The following is a 25923-nucleotide window of genomic DNA, read 5'->3' as shown; positions in this document are numbered from 1 at the left end:
ATAAGGCGTATCCCAGCCATTATCAGGGAGGGGAAAAAGGTATGTTAGGTAGTGGGAACGAGCAAAGTACAGGCAAGAAAGAGAATGATGTTTGGGCAGTGACTATAAATAGTATGCTATTAAGGAAGTACAAGGCTCAAGGCAGGAGACAGTAAAAGATGAAGCTATAGTGATGGGGGAATAATCAAGACCCTTGTCTTCAGAGAAAAGAGCTTGATCCTTATTCAGTAGTCAATTAGGCATCCTTGAGGGTATTTACACAGGAAGATGGGATAGCTAGATTTATGCTTTAGATTGCTAGATGGGAAGGATGATTTGGGAGATATCTGTTAGGAGGCTATTGCATTTGTTTGGATGAAGAATGATGACAGCCTGAACCAGAGAAGCTAATGGGGTAAAGATATGGAGACACAGAGGAGGCAGAGTGACTGGCGGTGTTGATTGATCAGATGTGAAAGGAGAGAGGGGATGCTCTAAAATGTCCACCCTGGGCAATTCAATGTTTTTTTTTACCTCCCTACCAAATGATAAAGCTGAACATCCAGCACCATCAAAACACCTTACAATTTAGAATCTTCTCTTTCCCTTGATGTGTACATAGGACAAGGCTAACAGCTCCCAGGAAAATCAGAATGACTACATCTCACCATCAAATCCTAATATAGAAGGATAGAGGTCAGGTGTGAACATTCTTCCTCAAGTGACTACTTGATCTCTCTTTTCCATTTATCTTCCTTTTTATCATCCTATCTTACTTCTTCTTCTATGCTTTATGGTGCAGTGGTGTTGGAGTGAGAAGAGCACTCACTTTCCCACATGGCTGATGAAAGTGTATGATCCAGCAAGCTTTTTGGGAAACAAACCAGCAGTATGTTCCAAGAACTTAGCTATGTTCATAGATTTTGGCCAGATAATTCTACATCTGGTAATCTAACATAAGAAAAGAATTATCGATGGACAAAATTATGTACAAAAATGCTTATTCCAGCAATCTTTATGATTGTAAAACAACTGGAAACAACCTCAATGTAAAAATTCAGGTATTGTTAGGATGCATCTATTTTTTCACTAATAATACTTTCAAAGGGTTTTAAGTGACCATGGAAGAATACTGATAGAATGTTAAGGAAAAACAAGATATAAAAGTGAATACCTATTGTAATACCAAGTTGTTTTATAAGAGCACAGAAAAAACTGGAAGAGATTACATCAGATAGTTGTGTGATTATGGATGACTCTTGTTTTTCTTATTTTCTTTTCATCTTCCCCAAATTTTTGGAAAGGAATGATTTCTTTCATAATCAGAAGAAAAGGCATTTTTCCCAACCCTACCCCACCACCACCTCTTAGATCAACTCTGGGCTGATGAGGCAAGGTCAGTGACAATGTGAGATAGTTAAAAGGCAGGTGAGTCAACTCTACTCCTGGAGCAAATTCACAGAAAAGAGGGTGTGTCTCAAGCTCAGCTGCCCTTACCTACCCATAGAGGCTCAGCGATTAGTTAGTAGCTGATGAATGCTGCATTACATACCTGCCAGAATTACAGAGAAGAGCTGAGCTTTCGAATTTTGCCCTTTAGAGGTTAGGGTTGGAAGCTAGAAGATACCAAGCCACCAGTGGGGCTGAACTAATAGAGATGGCCTCTCACCTTCTGCCACTTCCTTCATCCTTCAAAGAGAGCAGCTCTGCCATCTGAACTTTCCACCTACTTGGCCAGGACCAAGGCTAAACTCCTCCCACCCAATGCCTGGCTCTGAATAATTATCAGGAAGAGCGCAAGCATGGCCTGGGAACATGTTGCTCCTAATGGCTAATAAGGCTTTTTTTTTTTTTTTTAATGTTTATTTATTTCTGAGAGAGACAGAGACAGAGACAGAGTATGAGCATGAGCAGGGAAGGGGCAGAGACAGACAGAGACACAGAATCCAAAACAGGCTCCAGGCTCTGAGCTATCAGCACAAAGCCCGATGCCGGGCTTGAACTCACGAGCCATGAGATCATGACCTGAGCCGAAGTCAGACTCTTTAATTGACTGAGCCCCCAGGTGCCACCTAATGGCTAATAAGGCTCTTAATAATTGGTCACCAGCCAAAAAACATTAGAGGGAGAGGGAGAGGGAGAAAGAATCTACTAGCTCCCTCAGTTACATCAATGATTTGCTAGGCAGTTGGTACAATTTTCCCAGCTATCCGTGGAAAGAGTTGACAGAAGGAGACAGATTCTGGAAATGTTTAGGAGGCAGGATAGTCAGGGCTTTGGGGTTGATCTTGGGTGCACAGTGAAGGGGTGGGAGGAATCACAAATGATCGGGGACTGTTTGGGGTCACAGGGACTAAATAGTGTAACTGGCAGGTATGGCAAAGATGGGACTGAGAAGGTGGCCTGTGGGTTTGGTCTGGTGGCGTCAACCAAGGAGGTGGAGGAGATGGTTCCCTTGATCTGGATATTGGTTACTTACAGGGAAAATAAGTGTATTATTGATGATGGGAGACACTGTTCTCATCATCGGAGAAGGAGTACAATATAGAAAGGGGAGGACTGGAATAAACTCTGTGGGATTGGACTGGATGTATAAACAACTATGTGAACTCATAGTTGTTTTGATGTATAGGTAGATGTAAATGTTGGACAGGCATAGAGCATTTCCTGGCTCTTTTAGCCAAGAGGCCTGAAACCAATGGCACTCTTACAGCAAAGAGCAACTTAGCACCCAGATCTTGGTTTCTAAACACCTTCCTTAAAGGAAAGAAGGTTCATAAGTTGCCAATTCCATGGCTGTTCCAAGGAAAACACAAGATGACTCTGAAACATCAATCTGCTCCAGAAAATAAGGAAGCTCTCAAAAAATATTGAGAACATGTTAAAGGACACAGGATTCAACCTGAAGGGGTCCTCACCGGCCAAATATGAAACTGAGCATCAAAATAAATAACTGAGCATCAACATAAATAATATTAGTAATGGATTATAAACTACTGAATAAAATAGGAATCCATAAGTTTACACTGATACAAAGAAATGAACAGAGTTACACCTTATGGTAGAATGCCAACTAACTAATGCAGAATGAATGATGTAATTAGAAAATCAGCACATGGTAGCACCCTAGTAATTATTGATTCAGACAAAATAGTGGGTGAAAGTTTGATGAGAAAAAGGATATTTACATAGTCCCAAAGTATCTCCCCATAAAATACTTAGAAATGATTTTTAGATTAATAACTAATTAATTAGCTTTGCGGTGGAAAAACACAAGAAGAAGAGTCCATATTACCTGTTGCAAGACAAATTGACATTGTATATCTCCAGATACGATGCATTAAGAACATAGCATCACATTTGTGATACTCCTGCCCCCCCCCCCCCGAACTATAACCTGAATCTAATCATGAGGAAACAATAGAAAAGTATAAACTGAAGGTTATACAAAATGTCTGGCCTTCAGAAATGTCAAGCTCTTAAAGACAAGAAAAGCCCGACTGAAGAATACACAAGACCACTCAGTGCTGTGCATGATTCTGGGTTGGGCCCTAGAACAAAAAGGAAAGGGGGAAATAGGCAGGTTTTAAAAAAATTATTTGTTTTGTTTTTTCCTTGTTTTGTTTTATGTTTGCTATCATGGACAGTGTTGGGGTAATTGATGAAATATGGATGAGGTCTGTGGGTTAGATAGTACTATATCAATGCTAATTTCCTGATTTTGATAGGTATGCTGTAATTTTGTAGAATGTGTCCTTGTTTAGAAAGCCAATGGTGCATCATGTCTGCAAGTTACTCTTGAATGGTTTAGAAAATTAAATATGATTATATTTTATATATTAATATATGAGAGATAATGAGAAGGTGGAGGCAGGGGGAAGGAAGGGAGAAAGGGACAGGGAGAGAATGGTAGAATATTAATAAGTAGGGAACGTGGGTCCTGGGTGAAGAGTATACAGGATTTCTTTGTATCCTTTTCTGTAACTTTGAAATGCTCTTAACATAGGGACTGTAGCTATTCCTATTACGGTCTTATTGCAAATAATAAGAACATATTGAAAAGACATATCCTTCAGAAAAATACTCTCGACACGGTATTAAAGGTAGATACTGCTAAGGAACTGAATAAAGTAAGTGTCTTGGGGAGACAGCAAGTCTCAGTGATATGTCTCCAGGGCCAACATTGTGCAACAGCCAGAAAGCAGATATGGCTGATCTGGCTGCCTGGATCTAGATTACAACTGCTTGGTGAGACTCTAGTCTTTTCCTCCAGAGATCCACCAGAAGTAATGAGAAATGAAGCAACGTAATAGAAGACAAGGCAATCAACTACTCAAAAGCCAATAAGCACCATCTAGTGGCAGGAAGGTGACTTTCTCCCATGAGTAAAAGATTGTCAAACTCAAAGGGCTTGGGCCAAACTGCACTCCTCCTACCAGTAGGATGTGATAATTCCCTTGGTTACACATCTTCATCAAGCTTGCTAAGATCAGACTTTTCAAGCTTTATCATTTTAATGAGTATAGAATTGTATGTCCTGTAAACAAAGTTAGATTAAGAGATTTGCTTTAGACACAGGTTTATTTGTTGAGGCAAGACTTCTTCCCATATGATGGCTATATACTATCTATTGTATCACATTAAGAGGCACATAATGTCTGATTGGCAATCAGTTCAAATGTGGCCTACCTCATCCGTCAATACATGTAATAATAAGGTCCCTCATCAGCCTTTCACCTCATGGTTTTAGCAACCATTAAGAATCATTGCTTAGATCCACCATTTCAAAAATGGTAATCTAACTTTATCATTCCTGCATCTATTAATTGCAATTCTATAAAGAACTTTCCTTCATCAATGAATAGGTCCCTTGAAGTCCAGCCCATAGAGGGAAAGAGGTATATGTTTGATAATTTCCATTTATCAGTTTTTAAATAATGAGCGGGTAACCTAGCAATTTGATGACCAAAATGGTTTTTTTTTTTTTTTTTTGATGATTATTAAGGACTCCTGCATTTTTATATATTTGGCTTTTATCCATTGCCATGGTTATTTCTATAAAAACACATTATCTTTGGAGTGCTTGGGTGGCTCAGTGGGTTAAGCCTCCAACTCTTGATTTGGGCTCAGGTCATTATCTCACAGCTCATGAGTTTGAGCACTGAGTCAGGCTCTATGCTGACAGCTGGGAGCTGCTTGGGATTCTCTCTCTCTCTCTCTCTCTCTCTCTGCCCCTCCCACACTCATGCATGCTTGCTCTCTCTCAAAATAAATAAACATTAAAAAATACATCACCTTTCAAGTATAACTCATACACAATAAAATTCACCCATTTAAAAAGTACAATTGAATGAGTTTTGAAAAATGTATACACCCAATAACCACCACTACAACCAGGGTACAAAACATTTCCATCATCAAAACAGTTCCTTTGTGCCCCTTTAAGTAGTCAGTCAGTCCTACCCCATCCCTGGCCCTAAGCAACCACTGATCTGCTTTCTGTCACTATGGATTTGGGTTGATTTTTCTAGAAATTCCTAAAATGAAATCATTTCTCTGAATCCCTTTGCTTGATTAGACCATATGGTGGGTGTCTTATTATTCTTTCCGATGCTCACATTGTTGCCAATTTTAGCCAGTGGAGCTTCTTCAGTTTGGCTCTTTGGTCATTTTAACATAGCCCCGTGTAGTGTTTGATAGCTTCCTGTTTTTCAGGCCCCAGATTCACCAGGATGTTTCCTATTCTAGATCTGAAATGAGCTATCTTTTTCTTTCTTTCTTTCTTTCTTTCTTTCTTTCTTTCTTTCTTTCTTAACATTTATTCATTTTTGAGAAACAGAGAGAGACAGAGCACGAGCAGGGGAGGAGCAGAGAGAGATAGGGAGACACAGAATCTGAAGCAGGCTCCAGGCTCTGAGCTGTCAGCACAGAGCCCGATGCGGGGCTTGAGCTCATTGACTGCAAGATCATGACCTGAGCAGAAGCCGGATGCTTAACCAGCTGAGCCACCCAGACACCCCTGAAATGAGCTATTTCAATAAAGAATTTGCTTCCTTGGTATTTTGAGACAACAATCTGGGCACTAGAGTTGCTTACTGCATCCCTACTAAGTTATTAACTTATGAATAAGTAAAGTTATTATTACTTCCAGAACTTTCCAGTTGGCAGAACAAGGAAATAACCATTTTTTTAGAAAGAGAAAAGTAAATAATGAGTTCATACTGATATTTTCTATTTAAAGATAGAAATTTCACCTAATTTTTAATTTTATATTTTATCTCTGTTCTCTTAAGCTAACAATTCTGGTTTCATAACATTAGCATAAATATTTGCTTTCCTGGAGGATCGAAATACATGATTAAAACATACACGGTAGGAAAATGCAAATACACGGTTAATTAATATTTACAATAGGATATATGTATATATGTTCTTTTTTTAATGTTTTATCTATTTTTGAGACAGAGAGAGAGAGAGAGAGAGAGAGAGAAAGCAGGGGAGGGGCAGAAAGAGAGGGAGACACAGAATCCGAAGCAGGAACCAGGCTCTGAGCTGTCAGCATAAAGCCCGACGCAGAGCTCGAACTCATGAACCACAATCATGACCTGAACCGAAGTTGGACGCTTAACCGACTGAGCCACCCAGGCACCCCTGTGCATATGTATTTTAAAATAACAGTTTCAAAGAGCAATCATAGTATTTTAATTAACAATAAAATGACTAAATACAGGTTAAGATTTCTTTGTCATTCTTTTAGTCCTTAGAATACATCCCACAAAAAAATGTAGTCGAAATATCGCTTTCACAGTCACCTAAAATAGCTCTTCTCTGGTAGTGCCATCAACTTGATGTAGAACTGAGTTCAATTGTTTCAATCTGATTTGGAGTTTTAGGCATTGCTTTGTTCCTTTATTTTTTTTAAGTTAATTTTATGTTTTTAAGTCATTTTATAACCACATCTGCATGGTTCCAGATCAAAACCATCCTGACAAATTTCATTCCGAAAGGTTTATTTCCATCTCTTATTTAATAGATTTTATCGTTTGAAGGCAATTTTAGGTTTACAGAAAAATGGACAGAAAGAACAGAGTTCCCATATACCCCCCAACCCCCCCCCCCCACTTTCCCCTTTATTAATGTCTTTTTTTAAAAAATGTGTTTAAGTTTATTTATTTATTTTGAGAGAGACAGAGACAGCATGAACAGGGCAGGGGCAGAGAGAAGGGAGAGAGAGAATCCCAACCAGGCTCCACACTGTCAGCACAGAGCCAGACATGGGGCTCAAACACATGAAATCATGAGATCATGATCTGAGCCAAAAACAAAGAGTCAGACATTTAACTGACTGAACCACCCAGGTTCCCCTCTGCTTTATTAACATCTTGCATTAGTGTGGCATGTTTGTTACAATTGATGAGCCAATATTGATACATTATTATTAACTAAAGACTGTGTTTTATGTTAAGGTTCATTCTTTGTGTTGTACATTCTATAGGGTTTGATACATACGATAACATGTATCCCCCATTACAATAGGATACAGAATAGTTTCACAACCCTAAAAATCCCCTATGCTCCATTTATTCATCCCTCCCTTCTTTCATCCCTCCTCCCTCAGAACTCCTGGAGATCACTGGTCTCTTTACTGTCTCCATAGTGTTTTTCCCCCCCTTTCCAGAATGCCATATGGTTGGAATCATACAGTATATAGCCTTTCCATATTTGCTTCTTTCACTTAGCAATATGCATTTAAGATTCCTCTGTGTCTTTTTGCCCTCTGATAGCTCACTTCTTTTTATGGAACTGAATAATACTCCACTGTCTGGATGGACCACAGCTGTTTATTCGTTCACCTACTGAAGGACATCTTGTTGCTTCAAAGTTTTAACAATTATGAATAAAGCTGCTATAGATGTCCACGTGCAGGTGTTTGGGCAGATACGTTTTAAACTCATCTGGGTAAGTACCAAGGGGTGTGATTCCTGGATCATATGGTAAAAAAATACATTTAGTTTTGTAAGAAACTGCCAAACCGTTTTCCAAAGTGGCTTGCACCATTTTGTATTTCTATGAGAAATGAAGGAGAGTTCCTGTTATACCACATCCTTGCCAATATTGGGTACTATCAGCGTTTTGGATGTTAGCCATTCTAATGTGTATGTAGTGGCAATTGATTGTTTTTAATTTGCAATTCTCTTATGACATATAATGTTGAGCACCTTTTCATAAGTTTATTTGACATCTCCTGCTTCCTATTTTTTTCCTTCTACTATCGGTAACCATTTTATATTGGCTTTTGGTTTATCTTTCTATTGCTACTTTAAAAAATAACACACACACATTCATAGTCCCTCTTTCTTACACAGAGGCTAGCATACTGTACATATTCCATAGCATTTTATAGAGTTTTTTTTTTTTTTTTAACCTGGGTATAGGATCTCATTATATGGATGTACCATTATTTTTTTTTTTAATTTTTAATGTTTATTTCTGAAAGAGAGAGAAACAGAGAGCAAGCAGGGGAGGTGCAGAGAGAGAGGGAGACACAGAATCCAAAGCAGGCTCCAGGCTGTGAGCTGTCAGCACAGAGCCCGACACGGGGCTCAAACCCACAGACCGTGAGATCATGACCCGAACTGAAATCAGACGCTTAACCAACTGAGCCACCAGGTGCCCCTGGATGTACCATTATTTCTTAAACCAATCCCTTATTAATGGACATTAGATGGTTTAGAAACTTTGGCTATGATAAAAATACTACTATAATGAATAACCTTATGCATACATCATTTCATATTTCTGCCTATATATCTTTGAGATACAGTTATAGTTATATGCTGTTTAATGTTAAATGCATATGTAATTTTGCTAGATATTGTTAAATTCTCATACCATTTCTGCACTCCCACCAGCAATGTATGAAAGTGCCTATTTCCCTGCAGACTTGCCAATAAGATTTTGTCGAACTTAAGGATTTTGCCAACAGGATAGATGAAAAACTGTAATGTTCTAAATTTTAGTTGGATGATGGGTACATGGAATTTTGTTCTATTCTTAATTATACGTTTCACACATCTAACATATTTCATAAAATAAGCTACCACATAAATTTCTTTTAAAGAAAATATGTTTTTGGGGCACCTGGGTGGTTCAGTTGGTTAAGCATCCGACTTCGGCTCAGGTCATGATCTCATGGTTTGTGGATCTGAGCCGCCCCCCACCCCATCAGGCTCACAATCCAGGAGTTCCAGCCCCGCATTGGGCTCTGTGCTGACAGTTCAGAGCCTGGACACTGCTTCTGATTCTCTGTCTTCCTCTCTCTTTGCCCATCCCCTGATCGCACTCTGTTTCTCTCTCTCTCTCAAAAGTAAATAAACATTAAAAAAAATAAAGAAAATAGGTTTTCTATTTTGATCTTAGAAGAAATACACTGCTTAAAAATTTTTTAATGTTTGTTTGTTTTTGAGAGAGAGAGAGAGACAAAGTGTGAGTGGGCAAGGGGTAAAGGGAAAGGGAGATACAGAATCTGAAGCAGACTCCAGGCTCTGAGCTGTCAGCACAGAGCCCAACATGGGTCTCGAACTCATGAACTGTGGGATCATGACCTGAGCCGGAGTTGGACACTTAACCAACTGAGCCACCCAGGCACCCCAGAAATATACCACTTTAACTAAAGAATTGGAATAATCCACAACCATAACTGGAAAGAATCTCAGAGGCAAGAAATTTCTGATCGGATCATTTAGCAAATGAAAGCTCTTAAATCAAGTAATTAACTTCAAGTCACATGATGGATGAAAAATCAGCTCACTTTTTTGTTGTTATTTATTTTTGAGAGACAGAGCCCAAGTGGGGGAGGGGCTGAGAGAGAGAGGGAGAGACAGAATCTGAGGCAGGCTCCAGGCTCTGAGCTGTCAGCACAGAGCCCGACGTGGGGCTCCAACTCATGAACTGTGGGATCACGACCTGAACGGAGGTCGGATGCTTAATTCACTGAGCCACCCAGGTGCCCCTGCTTGATTTCTTTTTTTTTTTTTAACTTAAATAGGCTCCATGCCCAATGTGGGGCTTGAACTCAGAAGGGTTTGAACTCATGACCCTGAGATCAAGAGTTGGCTCTCCCAACTGAGCCAGCCAGACACCCCTAAGCTCACTTTTAACTAAAGCTAAAAATCCACTTCATACATTACAATCAATATATAAAAACTATGAAGAACACTATCCAAGAAACTGGGATGCATAGCACACGTCTTCATAACAATTCCACCATGTTTAAATGATACAGGAAGTGGAAATCACTGCATCAAAGCCAAGGCACTGGACTGACTGCTGCTGTGTTTCTATGTGCAGCTGAAAGCAGCTGTGAAATCCAATGTCATTTGGTTCTGACAGCCTCATTCATTATCTTTCTCTGTTTTCAGCTTCACAGAATGGATCAACTAGTGGGCTTCCTGCCAGTAGCCCCCAAATTTATGATTTGGAAACTGTAGATAAGCCCTATAAATATTAGAAATTTTCTGTCAATCTTACTTTGACGGATTTGTTTGTAATTCTTTTTTTTATATGTTTATTTATTTTGAGAGAGAGGGAGAGCACATGTGCACATGTGCACATATATATATATACATATATATGTGTGTATATATACATATACATATATATATATATATATATATATATATATATATATATATATATGAGTGAGCGGGGGAGGGGCAGTGCGTGAGAAGAGAGAATCCCAAGCAGGATCCTCCTTGTCATCAAGGAGCCCAATATGGGTCTCGATCTCATGAACCTTGAGATCATGACCTGAGCCGAATTCAAGAGTCGGATGCTTAACTGACTGAGCCACCCAGGCGTAAGAACTACTTTAAAACAAAAATTTTTAATGTTTATTTATTTTTGAGAGACAAAGCATGAGTGGGGGAGGGGCAGAGGAAGAGGGAGACACAGAGTCAGAAGGGAGCTCCAGGCTCTGAGCTGTCAGCACAGAGCCTGACGGGGGGCTCGAACTCACAAACCATGAGATCATGACCTGAGCCAAAGTTGGATGCTCAACTGACTGAGCCACCCAGGAGCCCCTGGAGAACTATCTTTTTGAGTTGGATCATTCTTATGGAGTGGCAAGATGTGACTGCAATGGTTTTACAGTTCTATTCTTATTATATGGTGCGGATAATTAAAGTATTTTATATTAAATTTGCATTCTGAGGCTTCTTAACAAAAGCAACAAGATGGAACAAATTATTCAAAATCACCAACTCTCCAACAATATCATTCAGAGCAAAAGAAAAATAATTTTTTGGTCCAGGATCCTGTGCAATCTGGGATTTCATACTGCATTGAGTTGCCACATTACTTGGTTCTTCTTTCATCTGAATAATTCCTCAGGCTTGTGTGTGTGTGTGTGTGTGTGTGTGTGTGTGTGTGTGTGTGTGAGACTTTGACATTTTTGGAGCACCAGGCTGGTTGCTTTACAGAATGTCCCTCAATTTGTATTTGTCTGATGGTCCCTCATGCTTAGACTCAGGTCATGTGTTTGGAGCAGGAAAAAAACAGAAGTGATGTGTTCTCAATGCATCCTGTCACATATGTTGATGTGTCCCAGTAGTCATTATGTTAACTGCAGCTCTTGTGTTGAGGAAATGTCTGTATGGTTTCTCCACTGTAAAGTTACTGTATTTTTTCTTTGTAATTAAAAAGTAATTTGTGGGGAGATATTTTGAGATTGTATCTTGTTTCTCATCAAACTTTCATTTACCCAGTCATCCATTGATGATTATTTTTTTTTATAATTTTTTTGTTTTATTTACTTTTGAGAGAGAGACAGAATGCGAGTGTGGGAGGAGCAAAGAGAGAGGGAGACACAGAATCTGAAGCAGGCTCCAGGCTCTGAGCTGTCAGCACAGAGCCCGACGCGGGGCTTGAACTCATGAGCTGTGAGATCATGACCTGAGCCAAAGTCGGACGCTCAACCAACTGAGCCACCCAGGCACCCCATCCATTCATGATTCTTGACTGAACCAATATTACTGTGATGGTTACAAACGGTGGCATAAAGATATTTTTTAGTTTGAATTTCTTTAAAATATATTTGTTTACGTGCTTATAAAATGTATACAATGCCAGAGAAAATCACACAGCTCAAATCAGCAATCCAAAGAGGCTGTGAAGTGGCAAAGACAAATACAAATTTGTACAAATAACAAACACTGATGAGAAGTAAGAATAAGCAAGTCTCGCATTGCCTAAACCTGTCTTTTGATCAGTAACCGTAAGGTGAAAGAACTTGAGAAACCCTTTAAATTTTGTCAGACATGTCTTGGGACATAATGATAAGGGTCTCCCCACCCAATGTAAACTTGAAAAAGGATGTTTGTGGGCTTAACTGGAACTTACTGTCGCATCAAGAACTTATCACAGGGATGAAATTAACTCTACTTATGAATTCAAGCCTTGTAAGACTGCTTCCATATGGCTTGCTTTTGTATTTGTCCAAATAAATTTGAGTGTTTTCCTTATTGATAACTTAAGCAAAATTATTTAATTACTGAATATTTAAAACATACAGGAAATAATATTACAAACAACCATTTAGTCATCACTCTCAATTTAAATATTTATATTTTACCATCTTTGCTTAAGAATGCTTTTTCTTTAAATAAAAAAAGTCAAATTATAATAAATATACACACCTAATATTGTTTTCTGCATGTTACATTATATGCAAGTTGTATCATATTAAATATATCCTATCACTATTTACTTCCATTTTTACTTAAAATAATATTTTTGAAATTTATCTACCTTAATACATGTAGATATGATTTACTTATTTTAACTACTTATGGAAATCTACTGTGTGAATAATAACATTTTTTATTAATTTCCCAGCTGATAACTAGACTGTTTTTATTTTTTTACTTCTTGCTGTTTCAAAAGGTGTAATAAATATCCTGATATGTTCTTTGTGTATATGTTGGGCAAGTTTCTCTGTAGTAAACAAACAAACAAAAAAATAGCCCTGAGTCATGGTGCAACCACATCTTGAGTTTTACTAGATATTGCCAAATGGGTTTCCAAATGGCTGTACCAATTTAAACTCTTATCAGCGACTCACATCCTTTCCTACACTAGTGTTGTCAGATTTTATACTTTGTTTCCAACTGGAAGGATAAGAATGATCACTTTATAACTTAAATTTGCATTCCCTTTTTTAATTGAAGTATAGTTGACATATAATGTTTTATTAGTTCCAGGTCTACAACATAGTGATTTGACAATTCTATACATTATTCTAGCTCACTGTAAGTACAGTTACCACCTGTCACCATACAATGTTATGACAATATTGATAACATTCTGTATGTTGTACTTTTCATCCCAGTGACTTATTTATTGTACCTCTTAATCTCTGCCACCTATTCCAGCCATCCTCCTAACCCCTTCCCCTCTGACAACCACCAATTTGCTCTCTGCATTTATGATTCTATGTTTTTTAATTGTTTGTTTTTTAGATTTCACATATAAGAGAAAGCATATGATATCCATCTTTCTTTGTCTGACTTATTTCACTTAGCATAATATCCTCTAGATCCATCCATTTTGTTGCAAATGTCAAGATCTTATTCTTTTCTATGGCTGAGTAACATTCCATCTTCTTTATCCATTCACCAGCCAGTGGACACTTGGGTTACTTCCATACCTTGGCTATTGTAAATAATGCTACAAAACACAGAGGTGCATATATCTTTTCAAATTAATGTTTGCATTTTCCTTGGGTAAAAACGTAGTATTGGAATTACTGGATCGTGTAGTATTGGAATTACTGGATCGTATAGTATTTCTATTTCCAATTTTTGGAAGGGACTCCATACTGTTTTCCACAGTGGTTGCACCATTTGCATCTCTTAATTTGTGGTGGAAGAGCTTCTTTTCATGTTTTTTGCTATTGGGTCTTCTTTCTCTGTAATATACCTGTTTATATCTTTGCTCATTTTCGTTTGGGTTGTCATATTCTTTGTAAGAGTTCTTTATTTATTATGGAGTTTAATCTTTGTTCTATGCCTTGCAAACACTTTCTCCCTCCTTTAAAATTGGTCACTCTGTTTATAAGGTTCTAGATAAATAGAGATTTTTAAGTTTAATGTGGCTAAAATTATTAATCATATAATTTCTTTTGTTTTGTATCTTAAAAACCAGACAATTGCCGGCGCCTGGGAACTTATCACACATAAAGATATGATTTACTTATTTACTTATTTAGTCGGTTAAGCGTCCGACTTTGGCTCAGGTCATGATCTCGCAGTCCATGGGTTCGAGCCCTGCATCAGGCTCTGCACTGAGAGCTCAGAGCCTGGGGCCTGCTTCGGACTGTGTCTCCCTCTCTGCATCTCCCTCACTCACACTGTCTCTCTCTCACAAAAATAAACAAACATTAAAAAAACAACAACAGACAATTAGCATAGTACTTACAGAATTTACCTGGATGAGACCTGTTTGTCTGTTTTATACATTCCCTGGTTCTATATCCCTTAAATGTCTATGGAAATAGAAGAAACTGAGAAAAATTCTTAGAATTTGAAGATAGTAATCTTTATTTTTTTTAACGTTTATTTATTTTTGAGAAAGCTCAAGTAGGGGAGGGGCAGAGGGGGACAGAGGATCCAAAGTGGGCTCTGCCCTGACAGCAGCTAGCCTAATGTGGGGCTTGAACTCACGAACCACGAGATCATGACCTTAGTCGAAGGTGGATGCTCAACCAACTAAACCACCTAGGTGCCCCAGAGCTAGTTGATAATCTTAAGACTGGCCATGAGAAGCTGCACTTTAGGCAAATGTCTCCCCTGGGCTAAATGAAGTTGGTTCTCACCAACTCACAGTTTTAGTACACATCGTAACTGAACTGATGAGAGTTTTCTCCTTGGTGAGTCACAGATAGAAACTAAAGCAGGTGGAGATATCAAAGGAAATTTATTTGCAGCAAATTAAGGAGATCACGGGGAGTAACTTCCAAAGCTGTGACTCCCAAGCAAGGGTGAATGGGTTATTTTTATTTATGGTTAGGATAAATATTTAGAATGGAGAGTCTTGTCATTGCATGTAGAGGCGGGCATAAGGTTGCACGTACGCCTTCAGGAAACATGCCTATACATACATTGTATGTTACGTAAATGAGGCCTGTGCTTCTCCTTGGGTGGAGATTTTAGTATTATAACGAAGTAAAGGTGGGGCACCTGAGTGGCTCAGCCGGTTAAGCATCTGATTTTGGTTCAGGTCATGATCTCGCAGCTTGCTGAGTACGAGCCCTGCATTGGGCTCTGTGCTGACCGTGTGGAGCCTGGAGTCTGCTTTGAGTTCTGTGTCTCCCTTCCTCTCTGCCTCTCTCTCTATCTCTCTAAAAAATAGACAAACAGTTAAAAAAAAATCTGTAAAAAATTATGAGGCAAAGGTACTGTTCGTCATTTCTTGGGTAACTCCATGGTCCATCTGTGCAGGTGTGAGTCAGGAGTAAAGCTCAAACTGGTCCGGGTGGTCTGGGCTGCTGGAGCTCTTCATCTGGGCCGTTATTATTGTTTGAGGAGTATTTTTGGTTTCCACCATGGGAAGCCAGTCGGGTCTTTTGCCTGAGTAAGAGATAAAGCTGGAAAAAAGAGCTTAAGGAAAAATGTGGGACAAAGGTCAGTGGGTTTAAGCAAGTGAGTAGTAACGGTCAGGTCTTGGGGTCTCCTTGGTAACAGTACCAGCTTTTGTTTTGTTTTGGGGAGGGCAGGAGCTGAACCAGAGAGATGGGCTTTTGTTCTCTAACAATGATTATCATTCACATTATTCCTAAAAAAATATTTTTTGATGCAAATGGGGAGTATTAATAATCTGGAATATGATACTCCTTGTTTTCTTTATTAAAAAACACTTTTTAAGTGTTTATTTATTTTTTGAGAGATAGATAGAGCATGAGCAGGGAAGAGGCAGAGAGAGAGACACAGAATTGAAGGCAGGCTCCAGGCTGTCAGCACAGAGCCTGAGGTGGGGCTCGAACTCACGAACTGCAAGATCATGCCCTGAGTCGAAGTTGGATGCTTAACCCACTGAGCCACCCAGGCACCCTGGAATATGCTACTCTTTAAAAAAGAAAAACTTGGGGCGCCTGGGTGGCTCAGTCGGTTAAGCGGCCGACTTCGGCTCAGGTCATGATCTCGTGGTCCGTGAGTTCGAGCCCTGCATCGGGCTCTGTGCTGACAGCTCAGAGCCTGGAGCCTGTTTCAGATTCTGTGTCTCCCTCTCTCTGACCCTCCCCTGTTCATGCTCTGTCTCTCCCTGTCTCAAAAATAAATAAAACGTTAAAAAAAAATTAAAAAAAAAGAAAAACTTAACAAAGAAATATGAGGTCGTTGGTCGCATTACTGCATGGGAGTTGCCAAGATCTCTCTCATAGTGAGGTACTAGTTCTGTGGATGGCAGCTGGGATTTTGTAACACCTGATGTCTAATGCTATTCCATTTGTTAAGAATATCTCTTTCCTGGAAGGATTAGATGAGTAGCTACTTTTCCTATCCATAATGAAACTCCACTCATCCCCAACTCTGCCTTGCTGAACGCTTGAATAGTAGGATGTATATACAAAGATGATACACTGCCTATCTTTTTTCCACCAGGGAGAAAAACGTAGCATAGCTTCCATTTTACTGACTGTGAGAACTAGAAAAGTTACTTTCTCCCCAAGACTAGTTGTGTGAATCAAACCAAGTTTTAAAAGCTTCAGTGAATTTTCCTCATTATATAAACTGTTTTAAAGCAAAATTAAAGAACAACCTATTAATCATCACCAATACTAAAAATTATACCCTTACTTCACTGATTCTCCACAGATATTTAACCCCCAGAGAGGCGGGGCTGAGAGGATCACTGCTTTACAATGCTTTCTTTCACATTTGTAAGTGATGCTTTCCTCATTTTTTACAATAATCTGTCTAGCCTGTACTAAGGACTGTTTTTATTCTTAAACGATTGAGTTTTTATTTTATTTTTTGTAAAATCATTACTTTAAATTCAGTAAAAGAGTTAACAAGGATAGTTTTTAAAAAAATAACTTTGAAAAGCTGATCATAGAAAGGATACATACTAATCGTAGAACATGGAAAAAATACCAAAAAGGAATATAAAAATCTACAAGTATACCAGCCAGAGATAACAACTATTAATATTTTATATCATAATTTCAGTCTTTTTTCTATGCATATATCTGTATATTTTAACCAAAGATGAGATCATCAAGTCCATTTGTTTTATCGATTTATTTTTCCCTATTCTTTTTTGGTTTAACATTTTACTATATTACTAAATATTCTTCTAAAATATTATCATATTTAAGACATTCTTATATTTATATGCATATAAAATATGAATAATATTCTATCATAGGGTTGGGTCATAATATATGTAAATATACCCAATCATTTATTTTTATGTTATGGGTTTTAAGAATGATGATGCAGCTCATTTTTTTTTATAAATTTTTCTAATGTTTATTTATTATTGAGAGACAGAGAGACACAGAGTGTGAGCAGGGGAGGGGGCAGAGAGAGAGGGGGAGACACAGAATCCGAAGCAGGCTCCAGGCTCTGAGCTGTCAGCACAGAGCCCGACGCAGGGTTCGAACTCACAAACGGCAAGATCATGACCTGAGCCGAAGTCAGTCACCTAACCAACTGAGCCACGCAGGTGCCTCTGATGCAGCTCATTTTTAATAACTGTTTTTAAAGTTTATTTACTTTGAGAAAGAGATAGAGCATGTGAGTGGGGGAGGAGCAGAGAGAGAGGGAGAGAGAGAATCCCATGCGGGCTGATGGGGGAGCATAAGGCAAACTAATTAATACCCTGCAAACAGCGCACCCCCTCTCCCACACCCTCTCCTCCCCGCCCCCCGCCGCCCCAGGTGGGATATGTATGATATTCCTCAGGCACTTCTAGCTGCCCAAGAACAAAGGAAAGGAAAGAAAATAAGTGGTTAACTGATAGAGATCACAGTCGTGCAGGACATGAGTCTCCATCAGTTCACATAGATCTTGGTAAATCACAAGAAAAAGGCAATCTTATCAATAGCCAAATCTCCAGAAATGTATAGACTCAGTTTCCTGGAGCCCCAACATCACCTTCCCTGCATAGTGATGTGAGGGACAAAGGCAAGAAGGAAATGGCAGGTAAAATTAAATTTACAACCTGCAGCCCACTGATAAATACTTGAAGAAAATACAGAACATAACATTTCTCCAGGAACCCCATACTGTCATAATGTTAATGCCTTACTTGAGGGAAAATAACCTTAGGGAGGCCTCTGACATCCTTTGAGTCTTCTTTAGCATATCAAAGTCCTTCTGGAGACCTCCCTTCTGCCTTTACCTCCCCCAACTCCGTAGTATATAACCAGTCACTCCTCACAGCCCCAGTGCAGCTCTTACTGCCCACAGGTCCTTTCCCTGTGCCTTAATAAAATCACCTTTTTTTGCACCAAAGATGGCTCAAGGATTCTTTCTTGGCCATCAGCTCCGAACCTCTATCACTACAAAACCCCATCACAGAGCATGATGGATGTCTTGAACCCACGAAACGTGAGATCATGACCTGAACCGAAATGAAGAGTTGGAGGCTTAACTGACTGAACCACCCAGGCGCCCCTCATTCTTAATAACTTTCAATGCAGGTCCATGAATATTTCTTTAAGTTAGTCCCACAATGGAATTGCTCAATCAAATGGTACACAAATTTTTAGGGCTTTTCATATTCACTCTAAAATTTCCCCTGTTAAAACTTACGTAATTTATGCATTTCAAAGTATTTTAACCCTTATTTTTTACTTTCTTACAGGTAAGTTTTTTTGTTTTTTTTTAATGTTTGTTTATTTTTGAGAGAGAGAGAGAGAGAGAGAAACAGAGTGCGAGCGGGGGAGGAGCAGAAAGAGGGGGACTCAGAATCCAAAGCAGGTTCCAGGCCCTGAGCTGTCAGCACAGAGCCCCATGTGGGCTCGAACTCACAAACCATGAGATCATGACCTGAGCTGAAGTCAGATGCTTAACTGGCTGAGCCCCCCAGGAGCCCCATAGGTGTGTCTCTTTTTAAATGTTTATTTTGAGCGAGAGAGAGCGAGAGTGAGCGTGAGCGCGAGGGAGCAAGCCTGCCTGTGGGGGAAGGGCAGAGAGAGGGAGAGACAGAAGAATCCCAAGCAGGCCCTATGTTCTCAGTGCAGAGAGGGCCCCAACCCAGAGCCACAAGGTCATGACCTGAGCTAAAATCAAGGGTTGGAGGCTTAACCGACTGGGCCACCCAGGCGCCCCGGGCATGTCTCTTTTTAGAATGCGTCAGGAAGGTTGACCCATCTACCTGCTGACCCTTCTACCTGGAATGCTTGCTCGCGCCAGGTGATACCACTGATGCTTCTCAGGGCCTTTTGCCCGGAAATATTTAAGTAAACATTTTCAAGGCCTGTGAAAATCTTGGATCCAACAGGTTTGCCTCATCCCCTCCCTTAAACTCTCAAAATTAAACTCCTTCTCTTAAGTTTCTCATAAATTCCTCCGTGTCTGGGTGGAACTAGCAGAATTCCAGGCAGGATCTTTAAGTCTCCTTGTACGTTACTCTAGGTCTTACATTTCCCTGGGAGGGAGCCCCATTGCCAATATTTGTTCCCTACATGCAACACACACAGGAGCTGGAATATGAGTGAGGGAGGTTGACCAACTTCTGAGCTCCATGGATTCTTTCTGCACCCTCTCTAGGTTTGATGAGTGTTTCTATGTTGGATTTTGGTGATGGGGAAGGAACTGGCTTCTCTGAATGCATTTGCTTTCTAATTCACTTTTTGGGTGGGGTAGTGGGGAGCTCACATCTGGACATTCCTTTTAAACGTAGAAAGCTATAATTTAGCATCTTTATTCTCCCATCCAGAACTGACCACTGCTTTGACACTTTCCAGAAGGTGGCTCTTGTCTTGCAGCCCTTGGAAGAGAGAGATCGTAGGTAATGGTGTGGGGAATAAAATACATAGACTAACACCTCACAGAATCATCCCACCACAGAGCTCATGAATATTACGTTTTGCAGGATGAAATGGTTATGTTGTAATAAGTGAAAATAATAGGAAAATGTATTTTCCCCATGACTACAGCTATATGAAATTACAATGTCTGTATAGGAAATAAGACAAGATGAGGAATACTAAATTGCTAATCTTGGTTACCTCTAGACCCCTGGGATTACGCATGAGATTTTATCTCTATATTAGCCAAAATGCTTGTAATCACTTTGATAAATAGGAAAAAATAAATTTACCAAAACAAATAGAGAAATGTCTTTCATTTCTTGCTGGTACATTTCCTTGAATGGACCTTGCATGATCAAGAAATTACCTACATTTATACATAAAGATCCCATCCTCCTGTGGTAAGCTACTGTAGTGTTTTAATAATCTTCTTGGTTAGAAGTCTTCCTTCTATCTGTCATTGAATGTCTTCTGGTACATTATTATAATTATTATTATAGTGTCTCTGGCTAAAATAAAGTTGGAGTTTGTTGTTTAGCTAATGTTACCACCATGGTTAACCACAAAAGAAAAGTATCTTTATGTATTATATATAACAATACGTTGGTTAAACTATTCGTTGTTTATTGAAAGCATTACAAACTGTGTAAACTTCTGTCATAATGTATCATAATATAGTGGAATAAATGTGAGCAGGAATGAAATCACTTATCTGTGTGTTCTCAGCATCTACCAGACTTACAGCACATAAGAGGGACTCCCAACAAAGGATTGTTAAATCAACGGATTAAATTTAAAAAAATTTAAATTATGATCATTTCCTCAGAATATAAATGATTGGGGGTGGGGGCACCTGGGTGGTTCAGTCGGTTAGGCGTCCGACTTCAGCTCAGGTCATAATCTCACAGTTGGTGGGTTCCAGCCCCGCCTCGGGCTCTGTGCTGACAGCTCAGAGCCTGGAGCCTGCTTCGGATTCTGTGTCTCCTCCTCTCTCTGCCCCTCCCATGTTCATGCTCTGTCTCTCTCTGTCTCTCAATAATAAATAAACATTAAAAAAAAATATATATATATAAATGATCAGAAATACCTTGATTTTTGAAAAATCTCTGGAAAAATCCAGATCAAGACTTTCATTAGATATTTTTGAAGAAAATTATCCTCAACTACAATAGAAGGGGTTTTGCCTGGACAGCCTCTAAGTCTTTCACCGTCTATTAAAATGTATAATTCTCCAATTTTATGAGTCATTGGATTATAAATGCCAAAATATTGAAAACTAGTTATTTTTCATTTTTAAATATTGTTTCCTTTATTTTAAGAAAAACATATTAAAAAATAAAAAAGAATTGGCATAGTTAGGCCAGACCTATATTTTCAATGGAAACAGAGCTGAGCAGATTCAGACAGCAGAGCTCTGTGACCAAACAATCCTCGCTCAACATGACAGAATGGAGTCTATTTTTACATGTAGAAAGGATAATTTTTAAAAAAAACAGCTCTATGCTTTAAACAGTCTTTTCACACTCCATATTGACTGTGCACATGGCTTGAAATAAAATAGAATTAGAGTATGGTAGAAATACTACAGGGCAGCTCATTGACAATCAACAACTTTGAAATCTTGGATTGTAAAATCACAGAATTTACCTGGAGAAGGAGGAAACAATAAAATCCATTATCAGGCAAAGTGCTTTCCAGCCTCTAGTCCAGAATTTTGTGTAGTTTCAGCAATGGCCCAAAGAAGTAGCAATTCAGACCAAAGTGAATCCCACCAGGTCTGTTCCAATTTGAAGTCTCTGTTTTAAAGTGGGGGTAATCAACCCCTAGTCTGGAGTTCCTGAAATATCCCTGAGCAGGTTGTGGGTAGTTTTAGGGTCAACTACAGAATCTCATTCAGTCTAAGATGACTAAAGTTCCCTTAATATTATGAGCTCAGGTTGTGGAAAATTCAATGGCAGTATTTCCCAAAGTGTAATGGCTAGTGTATTTAAAGTAATGCCATTTTCCCTGCCCACTTCTCTGTGAACGTACTACCGTGGTATGCTCTGGTCCCATGCTGTCCAATATGTGGCCATTAAGTACATATGGCTACTGATTACCTGTAACTGGCTAATCCAAACTGGATGTTCTGTAAGTGTAAAATAAACACCGAATTTTGAAAGCTTAGCACAAAAAATAATGTGTCTGGAAACCAATTTGACAATACATTTCATATTAAAAAAAAACCAAAAAAATAATGTAAAATATCTCACTAATACTTTTTTGTATAATTATATGTATAAATGACCATATTTTGGATAAACTCAGTTAAATAAGACACACATACACACAGGAATGTTACTCAGCCATAAAAAAAGAATGAGATATTGTCCTTTGTGACAACATGGGTGGACCTGGTATTATGCTAAGTGAAATAAGTCAGGCACAGAAAGAAGACACCACATGATTTCACTTATATGTGGAATCTAAAAAAAACAGAACCAATGAATAAACAAGCGAGAAACAGACCCTTAGAAACAAATCAAGCTGGTGGTTGTCAAAGAGGAGATGGGGGGATGGGGAAAATAGAAGAAGGGCACTAAGAGGTACACATTTCCAGTTATAAAATAAATAAGTCTCAGAGATGAAAAGTACGGCACAAGAAATATAATCAGGAATACTGTAATAATGTCACATGGTGGCAGATGGTGTCTACACTTATGGTGAGTGAGCACTGAGTAATGTATAGACATGTTGAATCATTATGTTGTACACCTGAAACTTATATAACATTGTATATTAATTATACTTCAGTGAAGAAATGAGATATATTATTAACCTCAACTTTGCCTATTTCTTTTCACCGTCTTTCAAAGAGGCTATTAAAACATTTTCCTTTATGTGTGGTCTACATTTGTGGTGTACATTATATTTCCACCTGACCGTGCTGCTCTGGACAGACAGCACCTGCAAAAGCTCCTGTCCATCCCAACTTTCCACTCCCACAGCATGCTGGGAGTTGTACCTGGGACCACTAGAGAAGGCTCTGGCTCAGGTAGAATGAAGAGAATTTATCTGATGGCCAACAGCAGGGGGAAAGCCCAGTGCTGGGTGCTCCGGTTGAGTCTGGGGCTGAGAGCAAATGAAATAGAGGGAGAAAATAACACATCTTTGCACCTTGTTTCCTTAAGTAGATTTATCTCAGTGAGTAAATTAAAAAAAAAAAAAACATGTCAGTACAGTTAGGTCTGTGGATGTGTGTATATGGCCACTGAAGTTTGTTTTTTACATCAAGGTGACTGTTTACTTAAGATTATTTGAATAAAACTGTTGACATAAATATATATATATATTTAATATTATTTGCTGGTTTTTATTGTGAATTCTTAACTTTTCTATGTCATACAGCATGGGGTTCATTATCTCCATCACATCAGGAGAAGCTAGCTTTGGGCCATTCAAGGAAGGAGAGGAGCTAGTTAACTAGGCTGTCCCACACTGTTTTTCTCTAACATTATCTACACAGCAGTCACATTCTCCGGTTGCATTCCTTGGACTCATAATCAAAGTGCCTGCACTTAGGACCTGTGTGAGGAGTTGGTAATATGTATGCCAAGCTGTACTTTTCAATGTTTCTATCAGCCCCTGAGGACTCCAGTTGCATTATTATGAAAGGTGTTTAAGAACTTCCCGTAGGGTACAAGAGGGGCACCGGGGTGGCTCAGTCAGTTAAGCGCCCAACTTCAACTCAGGTTATGATCTCACTGGTCGTGGGTTCAAGTCCTGAATCAGGCTCTGTGCTGACAGCTCAGCGCCTGGAACCTGCTTCGGATTCTGTGTCTTCCTCTCTCTGCCCCTCCCTCCCTCTCTCTCTCTCTCTCTCTCTCTCAAGAATAACAAAACATTTAAAAAAATTAAAAAGGGTACAAGAATTCTACTAAAGATTTTTTTTTTCTATTAAAGTTCACAATGCAGGAAATTATAAAGGGCAGAAAAACAGTCTGAGAATGAAGGCAGTTTTGAAAACAGCTGAGTTCATTAACCATCTTCTTCCACCAAGAGAAGTTTTTTATTCACTTGCTTGGCCATTTGCACCCAGCTAGGTGCAAATTGAAGGTATACAGTAGGTGCTAATCTTGCAAGCAGTTAAGAAGAAACCTTGGTATAATGTTATATGTTCATTATAACAATAAATAAGAAGAGGAAACAGGGGACAGCTTCTAGTATGTATCTGAAAATTTCAAAATGAAGAACCTCAAAATTAGCAAAGAAGGAAAGAAATTTCTCTTAAAGGAGAAAGATGTTTGCTTTTACCTCTTAGAAAAGATCAAGAGGTCTGCTATCAATTCGAGCAGACTCCCTAATAAGTAACAACAATGTGCCTGCCTGGCCAAATTTTCCTATGGGCTTTGTTCCCGCTATTGTTTAGAAGCCAAGAATTAAGTTGAACTGAAAAAGCCTAGCTTGTTTTCGGTCATCATATTGTGTTATCAATGTTATGAAATAACACACAATGTTAGAAAAACAAGTACAGCAAAAGGGAGTTCTTTATAACTGCTTTATTTCTGTATTGAAACCAGTTCTTGGGGAAAAGGGAACAGACGAGGCAAAAATGTTTCTCCTATTTTATTAATACGTGTAGTACAAAATCCTTTTAGTGTGGAACTCATTTAGCTGAGCACCTCTGAGAGGAAACCTCTGGGAGATGGTGTAGGACATGCCTTGATCTCAGTTTCTTATATAACCAGGTTATAGGTTATATATATATAGGTTATATAACCAGGTGCAGGTATTAGGGACCCCATGACACCAGGGCATAAGACATCATAGTCCTTATTTTTCTAAACCAAATGTCATCAGCTTTGAGCTCTCATCCATGTACCTAGCAGGATATCAAATCTCAGCTACTGTTCAAGCCCTTGTCCTCCCTTCTACAGAATCATACAAGAATCACAGGCTAACACTGCCCCACTTTGAGGGGAGGCCTATACTTAAGTCCTTGGATATTGACTTCATTCCCACTGTCCATTCAAAGGATTGGAGGTTGAAAAATTCATATAGACATCAGATATTGTCCCCCATTTGTTGAGAGTTGCTTTATTAGTCACTTGGGCTGACAAAAAATACTACAGACTGGGTGGCTTAAACAACAGAAATATATCTTCTCACAGTTCTGGAGGCTGGACGTCTAACATCAAGGTGAGAGTTAGCATGGTTTCTCCTGAGGCCTCTCTCCTTGGCTTATCCACAAGCACCTTCTCGCTGTGTGTTCATCTGGTCTACTCTCTGTGCACACATGCTCCTGGTTTCTTCCTCTTCTTACAAGGACACCAGTCCCACTGGATTAAGACTACGTTTATGGGGCGGCCTGGGTGGCTCAGTCGGTTGAGCGTCCGACTTCAGCTCAGGTCATAATCTCGCCATCCCTTCATCTCAGGTCATAATCTCGCCATCCGTGAGTTCAATCCCTGCGTCAGGCTCTGGGCTGACAGCTCAGAGCCTGGAGCCTGCTTCGGATTCTGTGTCTCCCACTCTCTCTGCCCCTCCCCCACTCACACTCTGTCTCTCAGTCTCAAAAGTGAATAAATGTTAAAAAAAAAAAAAAAAAGACATTTATGACCAAAACTTAATTACTTTCTTATAGGCCCTAATTCCAAATACAGTGACATTGGGGGTTAGGACTCCAACCTATGAATTTTGGGGAGGAGGAAAAGACACAATTTAGTCCATAACAGTTGCCCTTGAAGGAGTTAACTGGAGCCCCAGGGTTTAGTGTAAAGGGATTGGGAATTCAGACTTGGATGAGTTCAGAGGTGATGAGGAAAGGGTGTGAACTGAGATCTGAGAGGTTTCTGCTTTCACCTTCTTCCTTCTTAACTCAAAGCTGGATCATATCTCTCCATCTAAAGCCAGCCAGGTGAATCCTTTTC

The 25923-nt window shown here is 39.2% G+C and overlaps 1 long non-coding RNA gene across 2 annotated transcripts in view; it reads right to left on the bottom strand.

Moving 5' to 3' along the window:
* Positions 1–25923, bottom strand: part of LOC144616187 (uncharacterized) — a 62397-nt gene that overhangs the window by 19938 nt on the left and 16536 nt on the right. The window lies entirely within an intron of this gene.

Source organism: Panthera onca, chromosome B1 (genome assembly GCF_046562875.1).
Source record: "Panthera onca isolate mPanOnc1 chromosome B1, mPanOnc1 haplotype 2, whole genome shotgun sequence".
Classification (NCBI taxonomy): Eukaryota; Metazoa; Chordata; class Mammalia; order Carnivora; family Felidae; genus Panthera; species Panthera onca.
Note: the sequence above shows the minus strand (reverse complement) of the source record. Positions and strands in the feature narration are given on the sequence as shown.